The sequence below is a fragment of the Capsicum annuum genome, chromosome 9 (assembly GCF_002878395.1).
Source record: "Capsicum annuum cultivar UCD-10X-F1 chromosome 9, UCD10Xv1.1, whole genome shotgun sequence".
NCBI lineage: Eukaryota > Viridiplantae > Streptophyta > Magnoliopsida > Solanales > Solanaceae > Capsicum > Capsicum annuum.
Window position 1 is genome coordinate 67,265,925 of NC_061119.1, and position 24,988 is coordinate 67,290,912.

A 24,988-nucleotide genomic window follows, 5' to 3' on the forward strand; every position below is an offset into this window, starting at 1 on the left:
TAAAAGAGTTATATCTTTTTTTAGGTTCGTTGCGTATTTGGGGGTGTTTGTCATTTTTAGCACATATTCGTAATACTAGTGTTGGTTCACCTTTTTCTTTAAATTTTATTTGTATTTTCCATGTGTTCATTGATATTTTCCTTATGGATTTTCCTAGTATTCCTTATAATCATGCTATTTACTTTGCCATTGATATTAAGCTGGGCCCAAGCCTATTTCTATTCCTCTTTATAAGATAGCCCCAACTGGGTTGAAGAAATTGAAGGATCAGTTACAGGAGTGTTTGGATAATGGATTTATCTGACCTAGTGTATCACCTTGGGGTAAGACTATCTTGTTTGTGATGAAAAAGGATAGGTCTATGCGTATGTATTTTGATTACTGGCTATTGAGCAAGGTGACGGTTAAGAATAAGTATCCTCTTTCTCATATAGATAATTTTCTTGATCAGCTTTAGGGTACTTTGGTGTTTTCAAAGATTGATTTGACATCTACACCAGTTGAGGATTAAAACTTTGGGTATCCTAAAGACAGCTTTTCAGACTTAGTACAGTCCTTTTGAATTCTTGGTCATGTCCTTTGGGTTGAGAAATGCCCCAACCTTATTCATGGAGTTGATGAATCAAGTATTTCAGTCATATCTTAATTCTTTTGTCATTGTACTTATATATGACATCTTGGTTTATTCTAGGATTAAGGACGATCATGACGATTATTTGCACGTTGTACTTCAAAGACTAAGGGATGAGAAATTGTATTCTAAGTTCTCCAAGTGTGATTTTATAAGCATAATGATTTATTGACTTAAGCTTCTTTCTTGACCCTGCCTAAGGAGGGCATGGTTTTACCATTTTCATTAATGCTTTTGGTATTAGGTTAGGTGCTTTGTTGACACAAGAAGAAATGGTGATTGCTTATGATACTCGTCAATTGAAGCCCCATGAGAGGAATTTCCCTACTAATGATTTTGAGTTATAGATAATTATTTTTGCTTTAAAGTTGTGGAGCACTACTTGTTTAGAGTTTGTTGTGAGATTTTCTCAGATCATTGTAGACTTCAGTACTTCTTCACACAAGGAGATCTTAAAATAAGGTAGCATTGGCCTGAGTTGCTTAAGGATAATGGCTTAACAATTCTCTACCATCTGGGAAAGGCTAACGTGGTTGCGTATGCCTTGAGTAGGAAGTCGACTAATATGGGTAGCTTAGCACATCCTTTGACTAAGGAGTGACATTTGGCCTTGGAGGTTATTGGCTAACCAATTGGTTAGGCTTGATATTCCTACAATTGGATGTGTTTTGGCATTCGTGGAGGCTAGGTCTTTATTGATGGAGCAGATATAGGCTTATCAGTTTGATAAAGTTGGGTTGAGAGCGATTCAGGATAAGGTGTTTCATGGTGAGGCTAAGGAAGCCTCTCTTGATCTAGATGGCATTTTTAGGATTGGAGGCTTAGATTGTGTGTCGAGAGTGGGTGATTAGATTAGATTAATTTTAGAGGAGGCTTATTGTTCCATGTATTCCATCCATTCGAGAGTGATTAAGATGTACTATTATTTGTGTGAAGAAGGATGTAGTGAATTTTATAGCTCGTTGCCTATGTTGCCAGTAGGTGTATGTCAAACATTTGAGTTTTTGTTATTTTCTTCAGAGATTGCCCATTCTAGAGTGAAAATAGGTATGGATTTCTATGGATTTTGTGATCAAATTTCCTTGTACTTCTCATGGTTCCAATAGTGTTTTGGTCATCATAGATCTATTGACTAAATTTTCTCATTTTATTCTAGTTCAGGTTTCTCTCAGTGCTGAGAGGTTATCCGTTATCTTATTCGAGAAATAGTTCATCTTCATGGTATGTCGATGTCTATCATTTCAGATTAAGGTTTAGTGTTCAGATCCCACTTTTGAAAGTCTTTTCAAGAAGATTTGGGTATCTGAGTTGATCTTAGGACCATATTTCATCTCTAAACCAACGGTCAGTTGGTGTAGACTATTCAAGTTTTGTAGGATATGCTCCGCACTTGTGTCATTGAGTTTTTCTTTGTGTGTCATCATGAAGGGTGTGATAAGGTTTGGGAAGAGGGTAAAGCTTATCCCTAGGTTTATTGGGCCATTCGACATTCTTCAAATTATTGATGATGTAACTTAAGAGTTGTCCTTGCCCTCAGATTTATTAGTTGTACATCTATTTTTTCATGTTTCCATGCTTCCATATTACATTTTGGATAAGTCTCATTCACTTATCGAGATTCACTCTAGTTGGATGAATGGTTGTCTTTTGTTGAGGATCCTGTGTCTATTCTAGCCAGGGACATTAGACGGTTGCATTCTAGAGTTATTCCTGTGGTTAAGGTCCAGTGAAGGCCTGTTTATGAGTCTACGTGGGAGGTCGAGTTTAATATGTGTCATAGTTATCCCTAACTTTTTGTGGACTCAAGTATTTGTATTTCCCTTAGTTTGAGAAAGAACTGGATTCTTAGTGGCTGATTATGTAATGACCCGACTATTGGTAATTTGTATGAACTATTTGTTTTTATGAAATTTGACCATTTTAACCCTCCCCATAATTGGATTATTGTATTTTTGGGTTGTATGATGATTTACATGATTCCCAATGTATTTTGATGTGACTTGTGTGAGTTACTAGTTTTTGGTTGGTTGAAAACCTTATAATTGGCTTTGGTTATTATTTATTGATCTATGCATCGAATGGCAAAACAGATAGCACAAAAGATTCATAACATTAATTTTATGTTGGTAACATTGTTGGTGTGGCTTTACGACATTTGTATCTTATTTCGACTCTTCACCTGAAAGTTTGAAAATCGGTCTTGAGTGTTAATTCTTTGAAAACAATAGTTTTTTTTTGGAAATTTAATATCGGCATTAAGTTCGAAACGTCAAATTGAGTAGGGTAGCATACTTTATTTGCATACTCGAGACTCCAGATGAATCCCAAGGGATCCACGAAGACTTGGAATTCTAAGTCTTCAAAGTTGGTGCACCATTCAGCTAGTGCAGCTGCTAAAGTGCCACTTTCACTGGTTTAGGGGCGCGCACTAAAGTACCATTATTCACTTTAGCAGCTGGCTAATAGTTGAGCAAGGACACTTTAGCAGTCCTTGTCCGATTTAGCAAAAGAAACTAAAACGGCCTTTTTTTGCTTTAGCATACTGGCATGCTACGAGGGTAATATTAAAGCGGTACTTGACTGCTTTAGCAGTGACTGCTAATGCAACAACTTGACTGTGGCACCAGACACCTAGATATAAATAATCCTTTTCTCAATTTTCTTTACTATTTTCGAGACTCTGAGCTTGGGGATTGAGTTTTTGAGCATTTTCTTCCATTTCTAATCTTGGGTAAGCTCCAAAAGTCCTATTTCAACTACTTTTCTTTGATTCTTTCATTTAAAATCTTGTTGAAACACATATATAAAGATGAAATTTGGGAATTGTGGTCCGAAAGGCCCAAATTATCATTTCTTTGACTCAAACCCCAAATTCACTCCGTTTTACTTGGATTTGCTCCTATAAGTTCCTTTAATCTTTGGAATTATGTTTCTAGACTAAAATTCCAATTTTACCCTTTTTTTTTAAAAACCCATTTCTGGGGGTCTATTTTTTATCCCAACTAAAAAGTAGGGAATATAGATATCATTGATTTTCTTTTGTTACATAGATTCTATGTTTGTATGTTTTAGTTGACTTTGCATCCATTCGTGAGGGTAAGGCTACATTTAGAATGCTGTCTGTTCTGATTTTTTACATTCAAGGTAGGTTATGGCTTAACTTTCTTCAGATTGAGTTCGATAGTTAATAATTATGTAAAAGTATGCTATGGGCATGGAGTTGCATAATGGAAAATGTGTTTAGGTAATTCATGTCCTTGTGTGGTGGCCTATGTGGATAATATTTGATGGTTTGAGACAATAATTGCTCTGTGACTATGTGGAGTCTTATTTGTTATTATTGGCTTGGTATTGATATATATATGTTTGGTTACACTCTTTTTAGTGGGAAAAAGTCTAGTTTTGGAAATTATGTAGTATCAATGACATTTTCTTGCATGTTCTACTTGATGGTTATGGATTATATTAGATCATGAATGTTTGGTGGATTTGAGTGGATTCTTGGCTCACATAGTTGGTATATTGATCAGATATTGGTTATTCTTAGTGTTGTTTTGTTGTGAGCATTGCATCATCATTCTCATTGCAGCTTATACTACATTTACCTACTGTTATTTATTGTATGTTGTGCTTGATTTGTGTCTTATGTCATATATGTAATCATAAAACATTGGTACTATCATGAACACTGGGAACATTGAAAACTCCAGCTTGTAACATCATTATAGACCCTTTCCAAAGGTTGTGCCTTAGAGAAGTCATGGATATTGGTATTGGTTACTAAATTTGTAGACTTTCTCTAAGGGATATGCCAGAGAGTAGTCGTCTATATTGGTATTGGATATTGATTGTATAGGGTTGACAAACCCCCCATGAGTCATATATTTGCAGCTGGGTCCTATAGGTTTGGGTTGATGAACCTCTTGTATCCTACGTCTATAGCTGAGCTCGATAGGTGCATACGAAGGTTGTGCGACAACCTCGTCCATCATCATCTTCATTGCATACAATATGTTATGCTCATTCTGTGATTGTATTTTTGTTTGTTACTTGATATCTAGCCATTTTCTCTATCTTTCTTTACTTATATTCGGAGTATGTGTGTATTTGTTCTTCTTTCCCCTACCCGTTGTTGTTATATGTGTATATAGTAGAACTATTAGTGGAGATGGTGTAGGCTACCTTTTAGGACATTTTCTAATTGCTAGTGACGTGCCCAAAATTTGTGTTTATATTCTTTATTTTCAACTATAATCAATCGATCTATGATATCTACTAAGTACAAATGGACTATACTCATCCCTACTATGCCCTTTCAGTGGAGATACAGGTAGGAGTGCACCGCCCGAATAGCTGATTCAAGCTTTGTTTATAGTCTATTCAAGGTAACGGTTGATCTATGCATCAGGAGTTGGCCACTACCTTTTCTTATATAGACTGCATAGACAGAGGTGGTTCCTTTTTGGATATCCCATGTTATGATGACTTCGAATTGTATTAGACGTTCTTACACCACGACACTATATTTTGGGATTTCATTTGGTCTGATGATTATGTTTCCACTTTTACTATATATGTGTGGTTCGACTCCATTATAGGGGTCTTTCCTTAGATTTTGGTATTGATTTATTTTTTCATATCAGTTGGGTGATTGACATACTTGTCAAGGCTTGCTGTGACAGGTGCCATCATGACCCTTGGTTTTTGGATCACGACAAAAGTAAACCTCCATATGTGCGTTATAGCTGAAACACCCAATTTCCCATATTTTTCATTAAATATAAGGATTATGAGTGGAAAAATATTTGCTTTTAACAAACTTAAAGACTAAATGAAAATATTTTACTCATAAACTAATAAATCTTTGATATATGCTCTATAATTCTCCATAATTTTCCTCTACTATTATTTGTTAAAGAAAATAACTAGCAATGTTTTAGTTCATAATAAACATAGTGTCAAATCAAGTCTACAAATACTTTCAAACTATAACTGACCTTATATCCTCGCCGAAATGAACTATTCAGCTAACACTTTGCCCTTTCTCATCGGTTCTGCTCATTCTTGTTCCATAAACAACAAATGAGAATGACTCAATGCTTTATTCCCCACTTGTAAGCAATACAAATCCAAATACACTTATTTTAACACATGTACTCTAGTTTATTATTTTAGATTTTGTCTACCCTTTAATCTCTTTGAATACCCCGAATTCATTATAATCCAAAAGATTTTTACACTAGGAAGGGATTTCTAATATCCTAGAATCAATAATAAGAAACAAACCATTTCCCACCAATTTACCACCAAACCATCAAACCTATGTCTAAACCTTATTTTTTAGCCATGATCATGATTCTTACAATCTTAAAGATTATAGAAAGTAATTACAAGTTAAAACGGTGAAAAATCCTTACCTTATCCCTAAAAATGAAGAAAAATGCCTTTTCCTTGTCTTAGGTCGAACTAAACTTTTAAAAATAAAAAATGCTAACTCTAGGATTAACTTGTAAAAAATTACGTAATCATCACTGCAGTGATATATTTATTACTACAACAATGTTGCTTCAGTTTAAATCCTTTTACTACAGCGAGACTTAGGCCAAATGAACCTTCGTCGTGGCCATTCTTAGCTCGTCGTGGTGAATCTGCTATAGTGGAAAATCTACTATTGTAATGGTTCTTAAAAGTAACTCAGGTTTTCATAACCCACCATCTCTACAGAATGCAACTGCTCATAATAATATCTACTACATGAAAAAGACTTGAAATTTCATAAAAAGTAACTCCCAAAATTAAGAATTTGATAAATATAATAAGGGTTCACAATTATCACACAATAATTTCATTAAATTTTTGAACGGGACACATATTCATGGGTTATTCTTGATAAGAAACTAAAATACAGTAGAACTCCAGTTTTTTGAAACCCTAAATCTATGATTTTAATTAAGGAAATTGAGTTCACTTGGGGAATCAATGGGTGAAAGGAACCCATATATGAAATTCCACATACGCGAAGGCAAAACCCTTAGTGAAATCTTAAGATTTGGAGCTTGAAGCTGAGGAATCCTAACTCTTGCCTTTAGGTAAACTAATTTCCTCTTTCTCTTGTATTTGCTAAGATTCAAATAAATTTTTATTTAATGGTGAATTTAGGGAGTTCAAAGAACATTAATCATCTTTAAAATAGCTAAAACGATGCATTTTTGGTGTTTAAAGAGTGGGAAAAGACCAAACAACCCCTAAGAAAACTAAAAGACATTGCAAAACAATTTTCATTTGATGACTTGGTTGATGGCCCATCAACCTGTTGATGGCCCATCAACCCATTGATGGATCATCAATCATATCATTACTTTTGTGCTATTTTTAAATCTTACTATTTAAGGTTGATGACTTTAGCTGATGGTTCATAAACTTGTTGATGGCTTGTCATCTCAGGTCGTTAGTCTTTTACAGATAAATAACCCTTAGGTAAAATAAGTGTAACATTCTAGTCAGGAACTGGATTAACAAATAGTTGGAAGTATTGGAAATAAGACTCAAAGGCCTTTCATTTTTTGGGTCTTAAGGTACAAAAATATTTTTATTCTAGGAGTTACACTCATTTTAAGTTGACTATAGAAAGACCCTACACAAGAATTCAATTGGTAAGGAAGCTATCAACTTGTCCATGAGCTTGGAACTATTTATGGACATAATTCATTTCTAAATCACTTCACATACTAATAAATAACTATGTTAGATTCTAAATATACTCCAATTATAATTATAATCTTCTTGGTTTTTTAGTGATACACACTTTTGGCAAGTAAATAGTAGGTCCTTTTGGCCATCGATGACATTTTGAGTAAGACTATCCCTACAATCGCGTGTAGATGCTTTTGTTTTATATGAAAACCTTATCAAATATCAATAATGAATTTAACATATGATCTTGGGTAATTCTAGCATATATATTGTATAGTCATATTTTAAAGATATCAATCAGGTTATCAATTTTCAGGTGATCTTGTTTATCATTCGATTTTGGATATGAGATGATTTATGATGTCTTTTATGTTTCCATCTTTTTGGGAACCGTACACTTTATCAATATTTAATAAGAGATGGCTTATATACTTCCCCAATTCTCTAGTATTTGATTAATCCTCCACATCATCCAACCTTGGATATAATGTGGCCTATAAATGTACCTCAAATTGTCCATTTCTCAAAAACCCTATGCATAATCAATCTTGTATACAATGTAGCTTATAGAAAAAACTTATACTAATAATTTTTGTTATCTTGTACATTATTCGATAAGGATATAAGAATTTTTTATGGAGAAGCTTTATACTATAACTTTTTTCAATCTTACGCACCATATGGTTATGATGTTGTCCCATCTTATGAATTACCTTTGAATATCAACCATTAGGTAACATTGCAAACAATCCTATCTCAAATGTTGTGGCTTGCAAATGGCCCTATAATTATCAACTTTAGGATAACTAGTTTATTATCTGTCTTCATATATAGACTTTGAGACATCCCTTGGACCATACTTCTTCAGCTTTGGTATGTTGATTATTTTAGTATTGATACATATACATCCATGCAATACTTTGCAATCTGCTCATGGTCAATTGATATATGGAATGCTTACATATCCTCAATGATAGATTATATCATCCTTATGTGTTCAATAGATATATATGCTCCAAAGTATCTTTCTATGCATGTCTTCATTGTGATGAGCAAATACGGAGACCTCTTTAGATGTCATAATTACTCTCTCAACAATGGTATGTAATGGAACTCTAGAAAAAGACATGTAATGTCCCCTTTGCCATGACCCTCTTAGCAATAATATGCAAGGCCTCTTTTGGCATGGCCTTCTTGGTAATTATACGCAATGACACTTTTCGTAATGATATGCAATGTCCCTTTTGAAAAAAATATGTAATATCCATCTTAGCATGGCATTCTTAGAAATAATATATAATGGACCTCTTGGTATGACACTCTATGCATGGCCCTCTTGACAATGATGTGCAATGACCCTCTTTACATAGCCCTCTCTACATAGTAACAAGTGTCCCTTTCAATGTGTCCCCCTCAATAATGATATAATGGCCAACTTTTAATGGCCTATTAATATGGACCTTTTGGCATGACCCTCTCAGCAATGATATCTAATGGACCTGTCAGTAGTTTGAAGAGAATCTTAACTGGACTAGTGTGTTAGCTTCTTAGCGTATACCTACATTCAGGGTCAATAATTAGAAATAAAGTTTTCAATTTGATAATAACTATAGTCAAACATTAAGAATGTTATTCCCATAAGGTTGAATTATTATTAGAAATGATAATAGGACAATTAGGAAGTGTTTTGGAATTTTTGGAATGAGTTGTGGGGATTAACACAACTCTAAAATAGTAAGGTTCTATGTCTAGGTTGTATCACAGCAACAAGGGATAACCCAAATGCAAAAACCAATGGCCTGGAGTGATAGAAAAGTTCCACGATGGTTGGTTTCTGCGATAAGGTCATGCTATGCCAAAGTCTTAGCGCGATAAGGGTGTACCATGCCACTAGCTTAGCGTGATAAGGTTGTGCTACGCTAGTGGTCATAGTGATGCCAAAATCCTATTTTCCCTTCTATTTTTGAGGGTAAACTGGTTATCTACATCCTCAATGATTATAAATTAATACTAGAAAGTTTTCCCCATATTATTATACAAATTCATTGTTCTCTATTCTCCCAAGCTCTTAAGAGCTTAAAAGGAAAGGGTTTATCCCCAAATTCTATCTCAAGGACTCTAAAATCAAACATTCCTCAAAGAAATTAATAAGTTCAGGTGTATGGGGTTGGAACACGGGTTTTCTTTCATCCTTGTCCCCAAGAACTTTGTTTTATAATTGGTTTTATGGATTTGCTTAATAGAGTTCATACTTACTTTACATGATTTTGAAACTATGATGCTCCCTTATAAATTAAATTGCATTTATTATGAAAGTTTATGGTTTACTCATGTTTTTACTCATACGATTGATATCATGAAGTGAATTTTATTTTCTGTTCACATTAAATACCATATGTTAGAAAATGTATGTGATTGTAGCATGATTTACTCAATTTACATGAAATTCAGACTTACAATTTCAGATTCAAGATGAAATTCACATATGTATTTATGGATACAAAATTTAAAAAGAAGTATATTGTAGTTTCAAACTTATCAGATCATATACTTATATTTGGGGTATTTTATGAGCAATTATATGATTTTTGTCGTAGTTTCTAGCATCGAGGGGCAAGGGTTTAGCGTATCCTTGTCCTAAAAATTTTATGTGATTATAGGTGTTGTAGTTAGCTTGACTAAGTGGGTTCATACAAGTGATCACATATATATACCTTTATACCTTAGAAAGTTATATTAGGTCCTCTTGTGTAATGACCTTTAGGTCATTTATGTGATTTACATGCATTTCTAATTTCTGACTTCTCAAAACTATCAGTATTGTTATCGGGTAGTTTATTTTTGGTTTAAGGCTCATTTCCTATTTTGGAGCTTTCAATATTGAGAAATTTTGTCTCAGATCAAAACTCATCGAATATGACCTTAGATGAGAATTCCTACGACACCATCAACTCTGGAATATTGATTTTAGGATAGGTGACCCTTATTTCAGGTCGTGAGGTATCCAAACTCATTTTGGCCTGTTAGGATAATTATAGAAAAATAGAACTATAGTATGGGCCCCATATTAAGTCAAAACAATCTCTGATGGAAGTTTTGATGGTTCATTGCATCAAAAATATTGAATTTCTTATGGTAACATAGTTTATTTATGTGCATAGGGTTCCAAAAAAATCTTGAGCAGATAGTCAGAGCCTATTTAGGACTTAGAAAATCTGATGCCTCAGGTTGCTAGTGCAACCAATTAAGCAACAATTTGACCAATGATGCATTCATTATTTTACCAATATTATGTCACTTTAGTAACCTTGGCCATTTTTCCAAGGGACGCTTAAGAATTCAATATCCACTTTAGCGAACGTCACTTTAGCAGCCTAGGCATTGCTTTAGTGGTACCCGTGCCCCCGTTCCATACAACTTTATTAGTGGAGGACCCGCTTTAGCGGTAGCCACTTAAGAGACTGGGTGACTTAAGTAGCAGCTGGATATTATTATAATTATCTTTTTCATCTAATTTTCCATCATTTTCTCCTATTTTTCCCACCTATTTGGGATCTTGAAGAGATAAAGAGTAGTAAATCATCAATTGAAGCTAAGGTAAGTTAGCTAACACTCCTTGGTCGTTTCCTATTATTTTCCCATCAATTTCTATCCTATTTCATTGTAAATTCTTACAAATTAGTGTTTAAATATATAGACCTCAGGGGCGGATTGAGACCTCAATTTATGCACCAATTGTAATCAACTTTTGAGAATACATACCTTGTCCTTCGAAGGATCTCATGACGAATTCAATTTTGGATTTCGTTTATGGCCCTCATAAGACTATTCTTAACCTTAATTCCAATTCAATCCTTTATATAGACATATGGATCTTGTATTACTCCTAATGATGTGTTGATTACAATTTTGATTGTGTGATAAAATCTTAGGTATCATGGAGCAAAGCCGGATGATTTAAGAATAATTTAAAGACTTGTGGTTTGGCATCAAGGTAGGATTCCATCTATTCATCTGCACGAGATAGTGTATGACATATATATATATATATATATTTCATGTTAGTTAAGGATGTTATGATATGACTATGGGTAGAACACCATGAATTACCCTAAAATAGGAGTTACGTGATAGAATGGTGGATTGGCCGTTAAGATGAAATAATTTTAAGACCAATAGGATCATATTACTCTTGATTATTATCATGTTAAACATAGTTGAGGCTAAGGACCCTTTAGTATAGGGTTTACTACTTGATTTAGTAGATTGTCATATTTTATAATATTATAATATTGATATTATGCTAGTTATATACTATTAGGCCTGAGGTTGTGCTTACGATGATAGTTGAACTCCAGGTGAGTACTTTGTATTTAAGAATAATGTGATTTTAGTCTGGACGCTTAGATTCTTATGACTATATTTTTTGGATATGAGTGATGTCATGTATAGGTTATGTTACATTCACTTCCACATAGTTGTACTATTCTAACTAAAAATCTTGGTTCTATTACTATTTTCCTAAAATGAGATTTATTCCCACTTTTCACTTTTAAAATGAATTCTTTCATAGTGGAAATCTTACCACCTTAATAGATGACTTATGAGCTTTTCCAACTAAAAATGATGTTTTAGAAATCTGTCTGAGATATATTTTGGTCCATGGTTTTACCACTACTATTTACTAGTTGTGAGAGATTTTGATCCTTTTTACTGCACTGTGATGATTTAGCTCCCATTTTGACCACAAGCAATAGATTTATAGATATATACTTTTTAAGTCATGGTTAGATTCTATACATTTATTATATATACATCTCTATTATACTAGATGACGTAGATTGATGATGATGATGATTATTGAAAATCCTAGATTGGGACCAGTTTAAAGTATAGGGTACTCCCGAACCCCCTAGGTGCCCTTTCATCTGTGAGACATCATGCCGGAGAAGAAAAATGGACGTAGGTCCTTCTCTGTGATTTATTGAGTAAGATAAGGTGTATACACTGATTACATTATGGAACATGATCGATTATCGTATTATAGATTTATTTTCATTCATTCATGCTTGTGCATTGCCTATCACCAGTATGTTGCTTGGTCTGTATATCAATTAGCCTCATGGGGCCTGAATAGGTATAGGTTATATGTTCTACTTGTTGTATCTTGTGTGCTTCTTGATCCTTCTTATTTATAAGGCCCTACTAAAGTATTATTTGTCTGGACTAGTTGGTTACCAAATCGTTATTATTATGGTTAGTTTGTGGCAGAATGATTATAGACTGATACAGAGGTTAGAGGTATAATTCTAAGTCCTTTGTTTTTATGATTATTATGTTATGGATAATTATCTCATGGTTAGACATTGTGACTATAGGCCAACATCATGCTAGTATTAGCTTTTATACTTGGTTAGTATTATATTTCCTACTTTGTTCCTTAAGATTTGGAGTTAGTGATTGGGTATTCCTTCCAATGAAGATTGTTATGAGGTTTGAAAGAAAAGGCAAGCTTAGTCTCAGATATATTGGACACTTTAAGATTCTTTGCACTATTGGTGAGGTGGATTATGAGTTATCCTTACCCCTAGATTTTGTTGTTTTCCATCCTGTTTTCAATGGTTAAATGTTACGATGGTACATTCCTGAGCTATCTCATCTGCTTAGATGGGATTTAGTCCAATTGGATGAGTGGTTGACCTTCATAGAGGAGCTTGTGCTTATTTTGCCTAGTGATGTTAGACAATTGTGCACTATGGAGATTACTATAGTAAGGTTCATTGAGGAACCATCTTCAGAGATTGAGAGCGAGATGCAGACCCATTAATCTCACCTATTCAAGGCTTCAGGTTCATCCTAGTCCTTGACTTTGCAGATAAAAGTCCTTTTAGTAGTGGATTTGTAATAACCCTTCAGGTAATTTTTTCATATTTTAACTTATTTTCATCATTAGAGATTTTCTACTGATGCCTCGAGTCATTTATAACTTGATGGGACTGACAATTTGATTATAATGCCATATATTTCATTTTTAGAGCTAATTCCCTATTTTGAAGTCTTCGCTGGTTTAAATTTTCTACCAAATAAAAATTTAGTCAAATGACCTCATATGCAAAACCTGACTATTCTAATAGTTCCAAAACATTGATTTTAAGATAGGTGGACCTTTGGTTTAGGTCTCGAAGAACCCGGGCTCATTTCGAACTATGGGTTTGAAAGTTAAGAAAATAGAATATAGGTGTGGGAGCTACTATTCATTTAAATGACCTTGGATGGAAATATTGACTGTGCCATCAAGTTTACAATCTTAAATTCGGTAGGGTATCATAGTCTGTATATACGATATTCCAGATGAATCTCGAGGGGTTGGCAAAACTTAGAAATCTTAATGTATCAGTAGGTGCTGATGCACCTGCGATCGCAAGCATGGACCGTGATCACAATATGGAAGCCACCCCATGAGTATCAAAATTACGATACTTATGTCGCGTATACGAGAACCTTACCAGGCAGTAAATGGTGCGATCACAAGGGTCAGGTCATGATAGCGACTCTTGAGCACTTGGGAAGGGTATAAATACCTTATTTCTGCTTGATTTTGCCTATTTTCACAAGCTTAAACCCTAAGGAATGGAATAGCTTAGGAATAGAATTATGGGTGTTGTTTAAAGCTTGAGTAAAAATCAATTACGCATTTTCCTACAAATTTGAGGTAGGATTCCTTCATTTCCATAGTTGATTTTCTCTTTTCTTCTAAAAAATCTCTAATACTTGATGGCTTGATTTTAACATCGATGTAGCCCAAATTTTACCCATTTTTATAATAATTACTCCTTGAGCATAAGGGATATTGGGTTGGATTTAGAAATATGATTTCCGTAAATGGGATCCACATAAAAATATTGAGTAATTTTGGACCCAAAGCACAAGTACAATATGGGTATGTTTATCCTTGTTTTGATAAGTGGATAGTAGTTTTGATGGTGTGTCACTTTACAAAAGCTTCTCGAAAGGGAAAATTGATAATTTAGCATATTCGTTGATCCTTTTTCAACATCTAGGTAGGCTAGGTTTTACCCTCTTTAAAGATTCAACTAATTCATCATATGTTTATAATATTATGTTAGATTTTGGATCAGTGTTAGATATTGATGGTGTGATTGAAAATGGGTGGGTTAGTTGGACTATTTAGGCTATTTGAAAATCATAACTTAGTCATAATTGATATAGTTGTACTTTTTTTAGGTAAGATTTCTATCTTAGGGTTGATTGTATCTTTGCTAACTTCTAAAAGTTGATTTAGACACCTTAACCTAGTCTGGGGTAGAAACAAGCCTAAAGATGTATTTCGGGAATTTAGAAGTGGTCCATTTGACCTACCTTAGGCCAAGATTTATGTTAGTCATGGAAAACCTTTATACATTTTTTATGCATTTTGCTATGCTTACTAAGGTATTATCAATGAGATTTGGCTCTCGATGGTTGCGATGGGTTGATATTGTGAGTTGTTGCTTATTGAGTATATATATGTATATATATGCAAGTCCGAGTCTGAATATTAATTACTATAGTGATGATATAATTACCAATTCAACTTTGAATATTGATTACTATACTGATGATATTTATACCGGTGTGATTCTGGATATTGATTACTATATCGATGATATAATTATTTGTTTGAGTCTAGATATTAATTATTATACTGATGATATTTATATCGGTTCAAGTCCAAATATTGATTACTATATTGATGATATAATTACCAATTTGAGTTCGACTATTGATTATGGTATTGAGGATATAGATACCGATTTTAGTCTTGTGATGAAAGGTGTTCATAGTTTTACATGACATAGGTAGGTTCCCAGTGATAGCATGAAGGTTTGTAAGTTATGGTGGTTTGGTTTCATTATATTTATCATAACCTCTAGGCTTATGTGCGCATGTGTTGGGTTATTCACTTTTTTTACTTATTGGCTTATGGGGCCAATCTTGTAGCTATAGTCGCATGTTTCCTTATGTTATTGTTCTGGTTTATTTATTTAACTATATACAACAATGTTAGAGTTACGCTCAAGTTTTCCCTTCTCTTAACTTAGTTAAGTTATCTTGCATTTTATCATATCTATATCATGATTCAGCTGAGTCGGTCAATGAGTCCTATTGAGTACCCTTGGTTTTGGTACTCATACTATACTTTTGTACCTTTTTTGTGCAGATTCAAGTACCAGATATCATCGTTAATTAAAGGATCTTGCTGTGTTGGATTTTAGAGATACGGTGAGCTCTTAGAGTCGGAGTCTCCCCTATCCTTCTATTTTATCTATGTCTAGTTTTTTGTTTCGTGAAAGATTGTATAGACTATTTTAGGACTTATGGTATATTTGTAGTAAGTCTTGTACTGACTCTACCAGGCAATGGATTGATTATCTATGTGTTGACTATCTATTGTCTATCTTTATTGCCTTACTTAATTATAAGTTCCTATTATTGAAGTTTACCATTGTTTTGGGCATTTTCCACCAAGGTAACTTATTGCATTAAGCTTTGGGTTACTATTAGGCTTACATACTTGAGAGATAAAGTAAGTGTCATCATGGATCATAAATCAGGTTGCGACAACATGTATGGATTGTAGATTTGGGGTGAGCTCCTGGCATTCAGAGTCTTAGTATTCTCCCCCTTATGGATTAGACTGATCTCTATGTAGTATTTAGAGATGGGTTCTACCTGTACGTTCATTTAGTACTTTATTTTGTATTCTAACTATATCAGAAACTCTTGCACCAACTTCACCAATTTTTGGAACATATATATGATCTTAGGGTGCCCAATGTTTTTTGATAATTGATCTTAGGTCAAGATATCATCAGTAGAAGGTCAAATATTGTGACATTCCAAAGATTGCTTTTAGAAATCGATATGGTCACCTCGAATTTATGGTTATGTCTTTTGGACAAACAAATTCTCCTCCATCTTGTATAGATTTAATGAACAGAGTTTTCAAGTAATATTTAGACATATTCGTCATTTTCTTCATTGATTACACACTTTTCTATTCTCAGAGTAAGAAAGAGGATATAGACTATCGAAGAGCAGTGTTACAGAACCTCAAGGATCTTTAGTTATTTGCAAAATTTAGTAAGTGTGAGTTTTTGTTTGAGTTCGCTACCTTTTTGGGAAATGTGATATGGGGTGTAGGTATTCATATAGACCCTTAGAAAATGGATGCGATGAAAGTTGTCTTAGTCCCATTATGCCATACAATATTAGGAGCTTTTTGGGTTTAGTCAAATATTATAAGAGACTTGTGGAGGGTTTTCCTCAATAGCTGCACCATTGAAAAAGTTGACACAGAAGAAGGTGAAGTTCCAATAGTCAGATAGGTGTAACAAAAGTTTTCAAGAATTGAAGGATAAATTGACTCAACACCGGTATTGACTTTGATGGATAGGTTAGATGGATTTATGGTGTACTTTAATTCCTCCAATATTAGGATGGGATATGCTTTAATGAAAAATGGAAGGGTGATAGCTTATGGCTCCAGATAACTTAAGTATAATGAGAAGAATTATCCGACTTATGATTTAGAATTAGTAGTAGTTGTATTCTCCTTTAATATTTTGAGACATTATTTAGAGTACTTATCGTTGTTTTACAGACCAAAAAAGTCTCTATTATGTGTTTAGCCAGAAAGAGTTGAATCTTAATCAAATGAGGGGATTAGATTTTCTAAAAGACTATGAAATGAATATGCTCTACCATAGGGGTAAAGTAAATGTAATGATCTGATTCTTTTGGGATTTTTGTAAATTTTTCACTTTTGTGTGATTTGTGCACTATTGTAATTTTTGGTGGTTATAAAGGCTTTATAGTTGACTTTGATCAATCATTTATTTGTCAATTCATTGGATGAAAAAATGGATTGCGCCAATGGATTTGGATCATTGATTTTAGGTTGATAACATGGTTGGTGTGGTTTTACGGCTTTTATATCTCATTTTGACCCTCAGTTTTGAATGTTGTGAAATTGGGTTTTGGGGTCAACTTTGTGAAAACAATATTTTTTTGAAAATCTAATATCACCATTGAGTGTAGAATCAAATTTGTTAGGGTAGCACAATTTATTTGCATTCTCAGGATTCTTGATGAATCTCGAGCGGTAAGCAGAGACTTGGAATTTCCAAGTCTCCAAAGCTGGTGCACCACTCAGTCGATGCAGCTGCTAAAGTTACATTTTTGGCACTTTACCCATCGACCCTAGCGTGGTAAAGGCGCTTTAGAGATTCTTTATCCACTTTAGCGGTAGGTGATAAAGCGACACTTTTCTGCTTTAGAGGACTAGCATGTACTGGTGTGTACCTCTAAAGTAGTAATTGACCGCTTTAGTGGTGACCTCTAAAGCGTCCATTTTACTACTTTAGCTACACCAGGCACCAATATATATAATCCTTTTCTTGATTTCTTTCACCATTTTTGAGACTTTGAAGCTTGGGGTTTTGAATTTTTGGGCTATTTCTTCCGTTTTAAGCTTAGGTAAGATCTAATCCCTATTTTAATCTTGTGTCTTTGATTATTTTTATTTAAGCCTTGTTAAAACTTGAATTTGAAAGTGGAATTTGGGGATTTTAGCCTAGAGGGCCTAAATTGGTATTCTCTCAATATAAACCCTAATTTTAACTCATTTTCACTTGAGTTTTCTACTATGAATTCCTTTAACAATGGGAAATATATATTTTGGATAAAAATTCTGGTTTTATCCTCCATTTAAAAAAACCCATTTTGGGGGTCTGTTTTGACCCAGAACTGGAAATGTGCAATGTCGATATCATTGGCTTTTGTAAACGCGTAGATTCAATATTTGTGTGTTTGAGTTGATTTTGGGTCCGTTTATGGTGAAAGCTTGGTGTCGAAGGCTTGTTTGTACCAGTTTTGGCATTTGAGGTCTGTTATGGATTAACTTTCTTCAGACTAGTTTGGGTAGTTAATATTGGTATCAGATAATGTTATGGGTGTGAGAACTAATCATGAAATAGTTTTATTATTATATTATGCTCGTGTGGGGGCCTAAATAGTTGTTATTTAGTTGATTATGAAACATTGTCTCCTCGAGCATTACATCCTCATATTATATACAATAATGAAACATTGGTACCATGTGGAAGTGCAAGAAACACCGTTTTTTTCTTACAAAAAAGTGATAGTTTTAAGAACCCTCTATCAATGTATGTGCTGGAGGAGTTATGGATATTTCTATCTGAAATTGGATTGTATATGGGTTGCAAATACCTCATGGGTCCTACCTAGAAGCACAACTTGGTAGGTATATATGGAGGTCGTGCGACAATCTCGAGTATCACATCATCATCACATCATCATCATCATTCTCGTTATCTCCATTGCATTTCATACATATTGTGCCCATTCTATGTTGTATTATGGTCCTTGAGTGGTATCCACCTATTTGTATTTCTTTCTTATACTTGTATTTGGTGTACATGTATTTTGTTCCCTTTTTATATTGTTTTGTAGTATATATGTATATTGTAGAACTGTTTGTGGAGACAGTGTGGGCTACCATTTAGGATATTTTATGATTGTAGGTGAGGTACCCATAGTGTGTATTTTATGTGCTTTATTTTCTACTTTGCCCAAAGTTGGGCAATGATACCTACAAAGCACAAATGCATCGTGCTTACACCTACTGCACTCTTTCGATAGAGATCCAAGAAAAAGTGCACTGTAGTATAGCTAATTCAAGTAGTGTCTAGAGTGTATTTGAGGTAGCAAATGATCTGTGCTTCCAAAGTTGATCTACTAACTCTTCCTAGATATTTCCTATATTAATTTATATCTTGAGATATATTATGATCCTTTTTGCTCTAATATTGTATCTTTTAACATTTGACATGTATTTAGTAGTTCTTATATAGTAACACCAGGTTTTGGGATATTGTATGGTATCTTTAGTTTTGTACTTCTACTATTATCATATTTTTGTTGTTTAGCTTCATTCTAGAAGCCTTGCCTTGGGTGTGGTATTAATTTCTCATCTTATATTAGTATTGGTGATTGGGTTATTTATCAAGGCTTGTCACGACAAGTGCCATTATGTCCTTTGGTTTTTGGGATATGATAAGTTGGTACCAGAGTAGTTAGGTTTCATTGGTATCATTAGTGTAAGAATATGCTGTCAAGTAAAGTCTCGTAGATAGGTACATAGATGTCACTATAAGATATCCTAAGGAAAATTCCCTTATTTCATTCTATATCATGCTATCTTTCATACCTTGTGTTCGAAACATTATTTACTCTTTCAACGCAGATGGAGAAGTGTATTCTCGTGAGGTAAGAGATACAAATCTATCATTTGAGGAGATATCTCAATTTAGAGGGATAATTGCAAGATGTGGATGGGCTCGAGGTAGTTAACGGGTAGGAGGATCTTCCCGATCTAGAGGTAGTACTAAAGGGCTCTCCCTTAAGCCTCAAATTTAACATATTAGATATATAGAGCTATAACGCCCCGAAAATGGGTCCCCGAGTGTCACACGGTGCTTGAGGCTACGAGTAGCCCCAAGCTAACCCTTTGAGCCATTTTCATTCAGTTCAACACGAATCAACGGGGTTTCTATAAATAACCCTCAAATATCAACAGAGTAATCATCATCCAAGAATAAAAGAATTTCAGAAAGATAACAAAATACGACTTATTATTCAACTCCCAACATCTATACTAGTCTAACAAGCCTCTAAGAAAATCAATAAAACTAGTGAGCCAATGAGACATGCCCCAATTGACTCATACTCAGTTATCAAATGTAAACAATTCCGAGAAACCAACATCAGACATCACATCCTTGGAACATGAGGACGCACCACGACAGAGGATGTAGAACAACATGCCCAAAGAATCACTGTCGAACCTGAAACTGAGCACTTGAACCTATATTCCGGGAAAATGCAGCCCACATCCGAAGATGTGGATCAGTACCATGGAAAGGAACCGAGTATATGGGGGTGTATACAGTTTTATAAACATCATCATCATAAATATTTATAAGATATATGCAGGATGTATGAAAGACTCACAAAGCCTGAAGAAAATCGTCATAATCATGAGATAGTGAAATAAGTATAATAACACATGTGAGTCATCATATAATTTGTCAATTACTTTCAGTTCATCAAGAATATCAATTCTCATAATGTAAATATCATTTAAATCTTTCGAAAGAATAACTTTCACAATTCCAATTTCAAATCACTTCACCATTCACCATAGACACAAGAAAACACACACACACACTGAGAGATCCTATAACCGACATAAACCATGTGAGTTACATGGAGTCCAACGTACAATCCACGTTGGGGAGAGCCATCCTATCCTTGCCATCAGAGTAGGACTATCTATATCAAATCCACACAAACTAGTGATCACTATATAAATCAGCCTCAGGCTCACTTTTATGGGGGCACGTACTTCTTGGGAAGTAAGGTCGATTTATACCTCCCACTCGGTGCTAAATATTTCTCCCAGACTTAGCTCAGCTCATTTCAAAGAAAATCCACAGTAAAATAATTTTAGTAATATATAAATATACGTCGGGAGACATCATGCTTCCCATCTATCAAAATCAACCACGTTGAGGATTTCTTTCACACTCGAGTTCAAAACAACTCCATTAAGACAAAAAGGTCAAATCATTCAAAATATCTCAAATATTCAATATCAACGTGCTTATAACACACACTTTCTAAAAAAAACACAATTTCCAATGGGGATTCATGACCCAAATATCAAAATCATGATAAATATCATTCAAGATTCATGATTTATATCTCCACACATGTAAATTCATCTTTCAAAATCATAAACATCAAGATTTCATAATAATCATCATAAGATATGGGTTCATGCTTCAATTTCATAAAAATCAAATAAAAATCCTGCCTTTGTAAAGAAAATTACTTTTGGGCACAAGAACGAAAAAGATTTCTTGTTGAAAAACCCCACATACCTTGATTAATGAACTTTAGATCGATACTTATTTTTGAGATGTTAATCGTGCCTTTGAATGATGGTTTTTGGAGTTGTTGTACTAGGAACTTGGAATCTTGAAAAAATTTACAGAATTAATGGTGAGCTTTGGAGGTTCTTGAAGTACTTGAACTAGGAACTTGGAATCTTGAATAAATTTGCCGAATTTATGGTGAACTTTGGAGGTTCTTGAAGTTGGATGTAGGAGCTTAGGGTTTTCTTTTTGAGGGAATTTGATGAAATATAACATATAATGCTTCTAATAGGCTTTAATATAGGATTTGGATGTATTTTGGGTGAGGGGGAATGACCAAAACGCCCCTAAAAATCAAATAATTCTCAAATCTGTCCTTTGATGGACTGTTTTGATAGTCTGAAGTAGATCAACCATAATGTTTTACTCCAATATGCAAATTGGATGAAACTAATATCATTAGAAAGAGGACTCTCATATATTTTTGTTGATATATAGTATCTCACCAAGATCATTGTGTACGAGGAGTTATGATCGTTTGAAGTTGACCAAAAAATTTGTTTTCGATAGGATGAAGTAGATTGACCATCAAAGTTTTGCTCCGACTGTAAAATTGGATGAAGCCAATTTCATTGGAAAGAGGACTTACAGAGATTTCCGTTGGTAAATAATAGATCACCCATATCATTATGTAGATGGAGTTATGATCGTTTAAAGTTGGAGAAAAAATACGTTAGGCCTCAGTACTTTTTCTTGAACGTTTTACTGTTCACTACTATTCACGGTTCGATCGGAATGTTCATAACTCGTCGCTCGGGTGTTCATTTTGGATGATCCACATATCATTGGAAATATTATTTGATACTCTACGCAATGGTGGGTCATAATCTAAGATATTCCATATGGAAAATTTATAATTCATTATAGAAGATAGAACCCAACAAGTTTACGCATAAAATTTCAACGAAAAATTTCCCGGGGTATTACATCATCCCCCCTTGGAAAAATTCATCCTCAAATGACGCTAGACATGCCAAGATTAGATAGGGAATAGAGTATACAGCTGAAACCATTCGTTAAACTCATCACCACATCATTTCTCACTCCGAATGCAATATAGAATGCATAAATTCAAGAAACTACAGCTGAACACATAATAAATGGCAGCTGAACTGCTGCAACTTTTATCAAAATTGCATGATTTATGAAAGAATGGTACCTTCGGCTTGATCGGAGTTTACGAAAAATAGGTGCGGGTACTTGGATCGCATATCTTCCCTAGCTTCCCAAGTTGCACCCTCAAAAGATTGGTTTCGCCACAACACCTTGACCAAGGGAACTTCTTTGTTCCTTAGTCTTCGGACACTAAAATCAAGAATCTCAACAGGAATCTCATCAGAAGAAAGATTTTCTTGAATGTCAGCACTCACAGAGGAATCAACTACCACAGCATCGCTAATATGCTTTCTAAGCATGGAGACATGGAATATTGGATGAACAGAGGACAACTCGGAAGGCAACTCTACCTCATAACCTAGCTTACCAACACGGCTAAGAATTTTGTAAGGACCAAAATAATGGGGACTAAGCTTCCCTTTCTTTCTGAATCGCTTCACCCCCCTCATGGGTGAAATTTTCAGGTACACTAGGTCACCAACTTCAAACTCAAGGTCTCTCCTTCTAACATCCGCATATGACTTCTGACGACTCTGTACAGTTTTCAACCTTTCTCTAATCAACTTAACTTTTTCTATAGACTCAAATACCGAATCAGGACCACTCACAGCCGCTTCACCCACCTCAAACCAACCTATGGGTGATCTACACTTCCTCCCATATAAGGCTTCAAATGGATCCATACCAATGCTAGAGTGGAAACTGTTATTGTAAGTAAACTTTATCAACGGTAAGCGATCATCCCAACTTCCCTTAAAGAAAAGTGCACAAGCTATCAATATATCCTCTAAGGTTTGGATGATCCGCTCATCCTGACCATCGGTCTGCGGATGAAAAGTAGAACTCAAAAGCACTTGGATACCAAGACCCTTCTGAAAAGCTTTCCAAAATTACAAAGTGAACTGAGTACCCCTATCCAAAATGATAGACAAGGGAACTCCATGCAGTCTGACTAGCTCTCGGATATACAATATAGCGTAATCCTCAGTAGTATATAAAGTATGAACAGACAAGAAATGAGCAGACTTAGTCAACCTATCAACCACAACTTAAATGGAATTATAATGGCATTGGGAAGGAGGTAAACTAATCACGAAGTCCATATTAATCTCTTCCCACTTCCAGGTGGGAATACTAAAATCTTGCATCATAACACCAGGTCTTTGGTGTTCAACCTTAACCTGTTGGCATGTTGCACACTTAGCTACAAATGCTGCTATATCTTTCTTCATGCCACTCCACCAATAGATTTCCCACAAATCTCGGTACATCTTGGTGGCACCAGGATGAATAGAATACTGTGCCCCGTACACTTCAGCAATCCTCTAACTCAGATCATCAACATTCGAGACACACAATCTACCCTGCATTCTCAACACACCATCTCCCCCTTGGGAGAAAACCTTTACTTTTTGGTCTTTAACTGACTCCTTTAGTCTGACCAAACTAGCATCTAAGTATTGCTTTTCCTTCACTTTCGAAACCAAGGATGATTCGGAACTACTCTTAATCCCTATACTACCTCCAGCAGAGTTAAACAACCTAACCCCCAATCTAGACAAATGATGTACATCACGAGCCACCTCTTTCTTACCTTCTACCACATGCAAAAAATTACCCATGGACACTCTACTTAGGGCATCTGCCACGACATTGGCCTTGCTCGGATGGTACATCACACTCATATCATTGTCCTTTAATAATTCTAACCATCATTTTTGCCTAAGATTCAATTCTCTCTGGGTAAACACATACTGCAGATGCTTATGATCAGTGAAAACATCAACATGGACACCATACAAATTGTGTCTCTAGATTTTCAAAGCAAACACAACAACAACCAACTTAAGGTCATGGGTGGGGTAATTTTTCTCATGGGGTTTCAACTGTCTAGAAGCATAAGCTATCACCTTACCCTTCTGCCTCAATACATAACCCAACCTAACTCTCGAAGAATCACAGTACACTACAAAACTATCAACACCATCAGTCAAAGTCAAAACAGGGGCTGAAGTAAGTCGAGTCTTCAACTCCTGAAAACACTTCTCACAAGATTCGGACCACAAGAACTTCACTTTCTTTTGGGTCAACCGAATCATAGGAGACACTATAGAGGATAAACCCTAAACAAAATGGCAGTAATAGACAGCTAAACCAAAGAAACTTCAGATATCAATCGGAGAAATAGGTCTAGGCCAATTTTTAATAGCTTCGGTCTTTTGGGGATCAACTCTAATACCCTCGGAAGAAATGATATGACCCAAAAAAGCAACTAAACTTAGCCAAAACTCACACTTACTAAACTTGGAAAATAACGTGTGATCTCTTAGTGTTTGCAAGATAGTTTGGAAATGATCAGAATGTTCATCCTCACTACAGGAGTACACCAGTATATCATCGATGAACACTATGACAAACATATCCAGATATGGTCTGAACACTTGATTCATGAGGTCCATGAAAGATT